The sequence below is a fragment of the Bombina bombina genome, chromosome 5 (assembly GCF_027579735.1).
Source record: "Bombina bombina isolate aBomBom1 chromosome 5, aBomBom1.pri, whole genome shotgun sequence".
NCBI lineage: Eukaryota > Metazoa > Chordata > Amphibia > Anura > Bombinatoridae > Bombina > Bombina bombina.
This window is the reverse complement of record NC_069503.1, coordinates 273,846,789-273,856,710: the sequence shown is the minus strand read 5'-3', so window position 1 is coordinate 273,856,710 and position 9,922 is coordinate 273,846,789.

The following is a 9,922-nucleotide window of genomic DNA, read 5'->3' as shown; positions in this document are numbered from 1 at the left end:
AAATCTTTAGTAGCTTGTAAGTAAAACTTTAAAGCACGAACCACGTCCAGATTGTGTAATAGACGTTCCTTCTTTGAAGAAGGATTAGGACACAAAGAGGGAACAACAATCTCTTGATTGATATTCTTATTAGATACCACCTTAGGTAAAAACCCAGGTTTGGTACGCAGAACTACCTTATCTGCATGGAAGATCAGATAAGGAGAATCACATTGTAAGGCAGATAACTCGGAAACTCTACGAGACGAGGAAATAGCTACCAAAAAAAGAACTAAAGAACTATCTATGGAATGAAGAGGTTCAAACGGAACCCCCTGAAGAACTTTAAGAACCAAATTTAAACTCCATGGTGGAGCAACAGGTTTAAACACAGGCTTGATTCTAACTAAAGCCTGACAAAATGCCTGAACGTCTGGGACATCCGCCAGATGCTTGTGCAAAAGAATAGATAGCGCAGAAAGATAATATCCTGGGAATCCTGACCTTACTCCATGAGTAGCCCTTAGATTCACAGCAATAAAGATATTTACGCCATATTTTATGATAGATGTTCCTGGTGACAGGCTTCCGTGCCTGAATTAAGGTATCAATGACTGACTCGGAGAAACCACGCTTTGATAAAATCAAGCGTTCAATCTCCAGGCAGTCAGCCTCAGAGAAATTAGATTTGGATGGTTGAAAGGACCTTGAAGTAGAAGGTCCTGTCTCAGCGGCAGAGTCCATGGTGGAAAGGATAACATGTCCACCAGATCTGCATACCAAGTCCACGCAGGCGCTATCAAGATCACTGATGCTCTCTCCTGCTTGATTTTGGCAATCAGACGAGGGAGCAGAGGAAACGGTGGAAACACATAAGCCAGGTTGAAGGACCAAGGCGCTGCTAGAGCATCTATCAGCGTTGCCTTGGGGTCCCTGGACCTGGATCCGTAACAAGGAAGCTTGGCGTTCTGGCAAGACGCCATGAGATCCAGTTCTGGTTCGCCCCAACGAAGAACCAATTGTGCAAACACCTCCGGATGGAGTTCCCACTCCCCCGGATGAAAAGTCTGTCGACTTAGAAAATCCGCCTCCCAGTTCTCTACACCTGGGATATGGATAGCTGATAGGTGGCAAGAGTGAATCTCTGCACAGCAAATTATCTTTGAGACTTCTAACATCGCTAGGGAACTCCTTGTTCCCCCTTGATGGTTGATGTAAGCCACAGTCGTGATGTTGTCCGACTGAAATCTGATGAACCTCATTGTCACTAGATGAGGCCAAGCCTGAAGAGCATTGAATATCGCTCTTAGTTCCAGAATGTTTATTGGAAGGAGTGACTCCTCCTGAGTCCACGATCCCTGAGCCTTCAGGGAGTTCCAGACTGCACCCCAACCTAGAAGGCTGGCATCTGTCGTTACAATTGTCCAATCTGGCCTGCGAAAGGTCATACCTTTGGACAGATGGACCCGAGATAGCCACCAGAGAAGAGAATCCCTGGTCTCTTGGTCCAGATTCAGTAAAGGGGACAAATCTGTGTAATCCCCATTCCACTAACTGAGCATGCATAGTTACAGCGTTCTGAGATGTAGGCGTGCAAACGGCACTATGTCCATTGCCGCTACCATTAAGCCGATTACTTCCATGCACTGAGCCACCGAAGGGCGAGGAATGGAATAAAGAACACGGCAGGAATTTAGAAGTTTTGATAACCTGGACTCCGTCAGGTAAATTTTCATTTCTACAGAATCTATCAGAGTCCCTAGGAAGGAAACTCTTGTGAGGGGGGATAGAGAACTCTTTTTCTCGTTCACCTTCCACCCATGCGACCTCAGAAATGCCAACACTATGTCCATATGAGACTTGGCAATTTGGAAGTTTGCCGCCTGAATCAGGATGTCGTCTAAATAAGGGGACACTGCTATGCCCCATGGCCTTAGGACCGGCAGAAGCGACCCCAGAACCTTTGTAAAAATTCTTGGGGCTGTAGCTAACCCAAAGGGAAGAGCTACAAACTGGTAGTGCCTGTCTAGGAAGGCAAACCTGAGAAACCGATGATGATCTTTGTGTATCAGAATGTGCAGATAAGCATCCTTTAAATCCACTGTAGTCATGTATTCACCCTCCTGGATCATAGGTAGGATGGTACGAATAGTCTCCATCTTGAATGATGGAACTCTGAGGAATTTGTTTAAGATCTTTAGATCCAAAATTGGTCTGAAGGTTCCCTCTTTTTTGGGAACCACAAACAGATTTGAGTAAAATCCCTGTCCCTGTTCCTCCTTTGGGACTGGATGGATCACTCCCATAACTAGGAGGTCTTGTACACAGTGTAAGAATGCCTCTCTCTTTATCTGGTTTGCAGATAATTGTGAAAGGTGAAATCTCCCTTTTGGGGGGGAAGCCTTGAAGTCCAGAAGATATCCCTGGGATATAATTTTCAACGCCCAGGGATCCTGGACATCTCTTGCCCACGCCTGGGTGAAGAGCGAAAGTCTGCCCCCTACTAGATCCGTTACCGGATAGGGGGCCGTTCCTTCATGCTGTCTTAGAGGCAGCAGCAGGCTTTTTGGCCTGCTTACCCTTGTTCCAGGTCTGGTTAGGTCTCCAGACCATCTTGGACTGAGCAAAAGTTCCCTCTTGTTTTGCATTAGAGGAAGTTGATGCCGCACTTGCCTTGAAGTTTCGAAAGGCACGAAAATTAGACTGTTTGGCCCTTGGTTTGGACCTATCCTGAGGAAGGGCATGACCTTTTCCTCCAGTGATATCAGCAATAATCTCCTTCAAACCAGGCCCGAATAGGGTCTGCCCCTTGAAGGGAATGTTAAGCAGCTTCGATTTTGAAGTAACGTCAGCTGACCATGATTTAAGCCATAGCGCTCTGCGCGCCTGGATAGCAAAACCATAATTCTTAGCCGTTACTTTAGTCAAATGAACAATGGCATCAGAAACAAAAGAATTGGCTAGCTTAAGTGCTCTAAGCTTGTCAAGTATTTCATCCAATGGAGTCGCTACCTGTAAAGCCTCTTCCAGAGACTCAAACCAGAACGCTGCAGCAGCAGTGACAGGCGCAATGCATGCAAGGGGCTGTAGGATAAAACCTTGTTGAATAAACATTTTCTTAAGGTAACCCTCTAACTTTTTATCCATTGGATCTAAGAAAGCACAACTGTCCTCGACAGGGATAGTAGTACGCTTTGCTAGAGTACAAAACTGCTCCCTCCACCTTAGGAACTGTCTGCCATAAGTCCCGTGTGGTGGCGTCTATTGGAAACATTTTTCTAAAAACAGGAGGGGGAGAGAACGGCACACCTGGTCTATCCCATTCCTTAGTAATAATTTCTTTTTTTTTTTCTTTTTTTAGATAAGGTTGAAAAAAGACTGAAATCCATCGAGTTCAACCTATACAAATCTAAAATACTTACAAAAAGCTCCAGTTAAGCTTAAATAACCCCATTAAAATGTGACCCATTTAATACTAGCAATCATATCCATGAATTTTGTTTATATACAGAAATTTATCCAGACTATTTTTAAATGAATCTTTGGTATTGGCATTCACTACCTCCTTTGGTAATGAGTTCCACAATTTTATTGCTCTTACAGTGAAAAAACGTTTCCGTTGCAGGAGATTAAATCTCCTTTCCTCCAACCTTAAATTATGACCTCTTGTCAGAAACAATTTTCTTGGAATAGAAAGAGCTTCTGCCATCTCTGTATATGGGCCTTGAATATATTTATATAAAGTAATCATGTCACCTCTCAAGCGCTTTTTTTCTAAAGAGAACAGACCCAGTTTGGCTAGCCTCTCCTCATAGGTTAATTTCTCCAATCCCCTTATTAGCTTTGTGGCCCTTCTCTGAACTTTTTCTAGTTCTGCAATATCTTTTTTAGCAATCGGTCCCCAGAACTGCACTCCAAACTCAAGGTGAGGTCTTACCAGGGCTTTATATAATGACAGAATTATGCTTTCCTCTCTTGAATCAATGCCTCTTTTAATACATGCTAGTATCTTATTAGCCTTTGAAGCCGCTGCCCTGCATTGTGCACTCATCTTTAGCTTGTTATCTATTACTACTCCCAAATCCCTTTCCTCCTGTGTTTGGCTAAGTCTTGTCCCATTTAAAAAATACGTAGCCTGCTTATTTTTACTTCCAAAATGTAGAACCTTACATTTTTCCGTATTAAATCTCATTTTCCATTCACTTGCCCATAGTTCTAATTTTAGCAAATCCCTTTGTAAAGAGAGTTCGTCCTGCTCTGACCTAATGACCTTACTTAACTTAGTATCATCTGCAAAAATAGAGATGTCGCTATTTAATCCTTGCTCCAAGTCATTTATAAAAATATTAAAAAGAACAGGGCCCAGTACTGATCCCTGGGGGACGCCACTGATTACCTTTGTCCAATCTGAGTATGATCCATTTACTACTACTCGTTGCTCCCTATCTTTTATCCAGTTATTTATCCATGAGCTAACATTTTCAGCTATTCCCAGTCCCTTAATGTTGTGCATTAATCTCTCATGTGGCACTGTATCAAATGCCTTTGCAAAATCTAAGTATATCACATCAACTGATTCCCCTTTATCTATATTTTTACTTACTTCCTCGTAGAATCTAATTAGATTAGTTTGACATGATCTATTTCTCCTAAAGCCATGCTGATTAGAACTCATAATCTTGTTTACACAAATATGCTCATCAATATAATCCCTTATAATCCCTTCAAATATCTTCCCCACTATTGATGTCAGACTAACTGGTCTATAGCTTCCTGGATCATCCCTGCTTCCCTTTTTGAAGAGTGGCACCACATCAGCTTTACGCCAATCCTGGGGTACCATGCCTGAGGATAATGAGTCTTGAAAAATTAAGAGTAAAGGTTTGTCTATAACAGTGCTAAGTTCACTTAACACCCTTGGGTGTATTCCATCTGGGCCTGGAGTTTTATTTACCTTAATATTTTTTAGTTTTTTCCTGATATCCTCTAAACAAAACCCAGTTAGTGGTATGGACTGGCATGTTCTATTCTGTTCCAAAGTATCATTCAATGGTTCCTCTCTTGTGTATACTGAAGAAAAAAACTGGTTTAGTACCTCAGCCTTCTCCCTGTCATTATTTATCATGCTACCCTCCACACATTTTAATGTACCTATATTATCCTTCTTAGATTTTTTGCTATTTATGTACTTAAAGAACCTTTTAGGGTTAGACTTAGAATCCTTGGCAATTAATTTTTCATTTTCAATTTTGGCTAATTTGATTGCTTTTTTGCATGCTTTGTTACATTCCTTATAAATATTGTATGCTGAGTCTGTACTATTTTCTTTTAATAATTTAAATGCCCTACGTTTTTTCCTAATTTCTCTTAACACATTTTTATTTAGCCATAACGGCTTAGTTTTTTTATTTTTATTTTTATAACCATATGGTATGTATTGATATGTATATTTATTTAACAAATTTTTAAATATTATCCATTTATCCTCTGTATTTTTATTAGAAAATACATTGTCCCAATTTATATTATTTAATGATTTCCTTAAATCGTTGAATTTTGCTTTCTTGAAATTAAAAGTCTTAGTTAAGCCTTTAAAACACTGCATATGAAAAGAGTTTTCAAATGTGACCATGTTATGATCACTGTTACCCAAATGTTCTTTAACTTCTATGTTTGATATTATATCTGTATTGTTTGATAGCACTAAATCCAATATAGCTTTACTCCTAGTTGGCTCCTCTATTAATTGTGACAAGAAGTTATCCCTGAGAACATTTAAAAATAAACCTTTTAGGTATTGGAAAAACATCAGTACACACCGGCACTGCATAGTATTTATCCAGTCTACACAATTTCTCTGGCACTGCAATTGTATCACAGTCATTCAGAGCAGCTAAAACCTCCCTGAGTAACACGCGGAGGTGTTCAAGCTTAAATTTAAATGTAGAAATATCAGAATCAGGTTGCATCATCTTCCCTGAGTCAGAAATATCACCCACAGAAAGAAGCTCTCCTTCAGCTTCTGCATATTGTGAGGCAGTATCAGACATAGTTCTTAAAGCGTCAGTATGCTCTGTATTTCGTCTAACTCCAGAGCTATCTCGCTTTCCTCTAAATACAGGTAGTCTGGCTAATACCGCTGACAGTGTATTATCCATGACTGCCGCCATGTCTTGTAAAGTAAACGCTATGGGCGCCCTGGATGTACTTGGCGCCATTTGAGCGTGAGTCCCTTGAGCGGGAGTCAAAGGATCTGACACGTGGGGAGAGTTAGTCGGCATAACTTCCCCCTCGTCAGATTCCTCTGGTGATAAATTTTTTTAAAGACAGAATATGATCTTTATTGCTTAAAGTGAAATCAGTACATTTGGTACACATTCTAAGAGGGGGTTCCACCATGGCTTTTAAACATAATGAACAAGGAGTTTCCTCTATTTCAGACATGTTTATACAGACTAGCAATGAGACTAGCAAGCTTGGAAAACACTTTAAATCAAGTTAACAAGCAAATATAAAAAAACGGTACTGTGCCTTTAAGAGAAACAAATTTTGTCAGAATTTGAAAAACAGTGAAAAAAGGCAGTAAATCAAACAAAATTTTTACAGTGTGTATAATAATCTAACAGAGCATTGCACCCACTTGCAAATGGATGATTAACCCTTAGTTCAAAAACCGGATCAAAAAAACGATAGACGTTTTTTAACAGTCACACCAAACTGCCACAGCCTTGCTGTGGGCCTACCTTCCCCAACAAACGATTTTGGAAGCCTAAGAGCCCTTTAGAGATGTCCTGTAGTATTCAGGGAACTCCTGGATGTCTCAGTCTGTAATAGTTAATGCACAAAAAAAGCACTAAACTAGGCCCCTCCCACTCATAGTAACACAAGTGAAAGCCTCAGGAAACTGTTTCTAGGCAAATTTAAGCCAGCCATGTGGAAAAAAACTAGGCCCCAATAAAGTTTTATCACCAAAGTATATATAAAAACGTTTAAACATGCCAGCAAACGTTTTATATTGTAAATATAAAAGAGTATTACCTCAGAAAGTAAGCATGATACCAGTCACTATTAAATCACTGTATTCAGGCTTACCTTACATAAATTTGGTATCGGCAGCATTTTCTAGCCTTCACATCTTCTAGAAAAATATTAACTGCACATACCTCATAACAGGATAACCTGTACGCCATTCCCCCGCTGAAGTTATCTCTCTCTTCAGACATGTGTGAGAACAGCAATGGATCTTAGTTACAACCTGCTAAGATCATAGAAATCCCAGGCAGATTCTTCTTTTTTCCTGCCTGGAACAAAATAGCACAACTCCGGTACTATTTAAAAATAATAAACTCTTGATTGAAGCAAAATAACAGCTACATTTCACCACTTATCTCTTACTACCTCCATGCTTGTTGAGAGTTGCAAGAGAATGACTGGATATGGCAGTGAGGGGAGGAGCTATATAGACAGCTCTGATGTGGGTGTCCTCTTGCAACTTCCTGTTGGGAATGAGAATATCCCACAAGTAATGGATGATCCGTGAACTGGATACACCTTACAAGAGAAATTACTACATTGCAGAGCCAAAACCTATGGGACTCTGCGAATAGAAGAAAAACTAACAGAAGACAGAAACTAAAATTAACCGAGTGCATAGGCTCAAACAGAGCCGTCAACAGAACTCTAGAAACAAGGTTAAAGCTCCAAGGAGAAGTAACCGACTAAAATACAGGCCTAAAACGGACTAAGGCCTGAACAAAAAAAAGAATATCTGGAGTCAGCCAGATGCTCAGATTAATCAAAATAGCTGAAATCTGGCCTTTTAGCATCCAGACAGATAAATCCTTCTCCAGGTACTCCTGAAGGAAGGACAGAATGTGAGGAATGTTGATTAATTCATATATATATATATATATATATATATATATATATATAAGGAACATTTCATTAAAACCCCATACTGTAAGTTTCACTGCACAGAAAATATGTTTACTCAGATCTCCTGCTTTTCAGAGAAAGACAGTCTACAATAATTAGTTATTTGAAGCTAGCAAGACTTCAGGATGACCAGCAATTTAAATAATACACATCTCAGTGTTCAAAAGCAGACATCTGTCAAATTAGGAGATGTACATTTCAAAGGTTTCCTGCCTGAATAAGTTGATGATAAAGTTAACCGATAATGGACCTCCTGTAATCAGGGAGCCCCTACGTCTGAACCTAGAAACAGATTTCAGGAAAGGTGGCCATGCACACTTCAGTGTAAATAGTCCCATGCTGAGTTACAATACACAAACTTCCCAGAATGGCTGGCAGTTTAAATCTTAATAGCAGAAAGAGAAGTTAGAAATTCTTCTATATGAATTGTATACTTTTCAAATGTTTCATTTATACTCGGGTTGTATAAATAATAAAATATTTATAAATAAATGGGGCTGAGAGAAATGCCTAACAGTACTATATTAGATAGTGCCTGCTAGATTAAATAAATAACTGCACTGAATTTAAAATGTTTAACTTATTTTAGAATAAATAACATGTTCTTTTTTGTTTTTCAGATATGTGAAGAAATACATATTAAATGAGTTGTCCAATGAAGTCATATCTGTGTTTTAATGTATTCAAAATAACCTTATCAAGAGATAACTGGAAAAGGTGGCAATATTATATCAGAATATGAATTGATATATTAATCAAATTCATGCCGAAAGTATTAAAATCCTTTTAAGTCCCCTTGTAAAAATGTGATTTTAAATACATCTCTTTAAATATTATAAGAAGAATTGTATGGAAGTATACATCGGATAGGTATATTATATAGATTTAATAGATTATGCTCAAGTCTAATGTTTGGATGTATAAGAATATATACTAAATCAGTATACCCCATGTTTGGTCTTGAATTGTGCATCTTCAGTAGTACTAAACAGTGCCATATATGTTGACCAGATACGTTTATTAATACTAGAAAATATAGTATATTAAATATACACTTTAAAATATATATATTAAACTGTAGCAAATATTGATTGATAATCTATGTCTGCTGCCCCCCGATGGAATAAAGCTGGTATAACAGCCAAAAGGGTTGACTGTTAAAAGAGAGGCATTTCCCAATAAACTAATTAGAAACAAGCTCCGAAAAGGGCGTATACAAGCCTATTGGGTGATAAGGAATGGGGAGGAGTTTGGTCTCTGACAAAAACTCCTTTCACAAAGAGAATGGACCCTTTTGGCTGAACATTTTCTTGCAGACTGTTGCAATCCTGCTTGCTGCTATTTTTGCTTACGGAGAGACACGAGTGTGCGAACACAGTTTTCTGTAAGACAAATCCGTTGGGACATTCTTTGTGGATAAGAGATTATCAGGATTAATTCTCTTCCAATTGTGTATAATTCCCCTAAAAATTATGACAATAGACATATTTGGATATTGAACCCTCACCTGGAGCTGGTAAAGTATACGCGATTGTTAAGTATATTTAATATCTAAATCAAAGGTATTCTTTAGCTAGTTAAATTGTAGCTGTGATTTAAAAGGGTATTTTGTACTTTAAATTTATGTCCCATTGGCCTGTGTAGCTTAGAAATAATTATATTGGTGCTAAATAATTTTATTGCTAGGAAAAGGTTTTGTACTTTTATATCTATAAGTCTGTCTTATTTATTGTGAAATCTCTTAAGAACCGCACATAAATTGGTTATTGTGTTGATAATATACAAACTTCTCTAGTTTTTGTTGTTTAAGTATTGTAAGTTAGTGATCCATATTTTGGCATTGGACTTGTGTTGTTGGCTAATTACAAATTGCCTTGTAAGTTTAATGGTAAGGTGTGATTTTTAATAAGCAATTCATTTGGAATTAAGGTTAATTTAGAAATATTTTTAGAGCTTGCTTTGTATAGAATATTGTAACAGCATAGACATATATATTTGACCATAATTA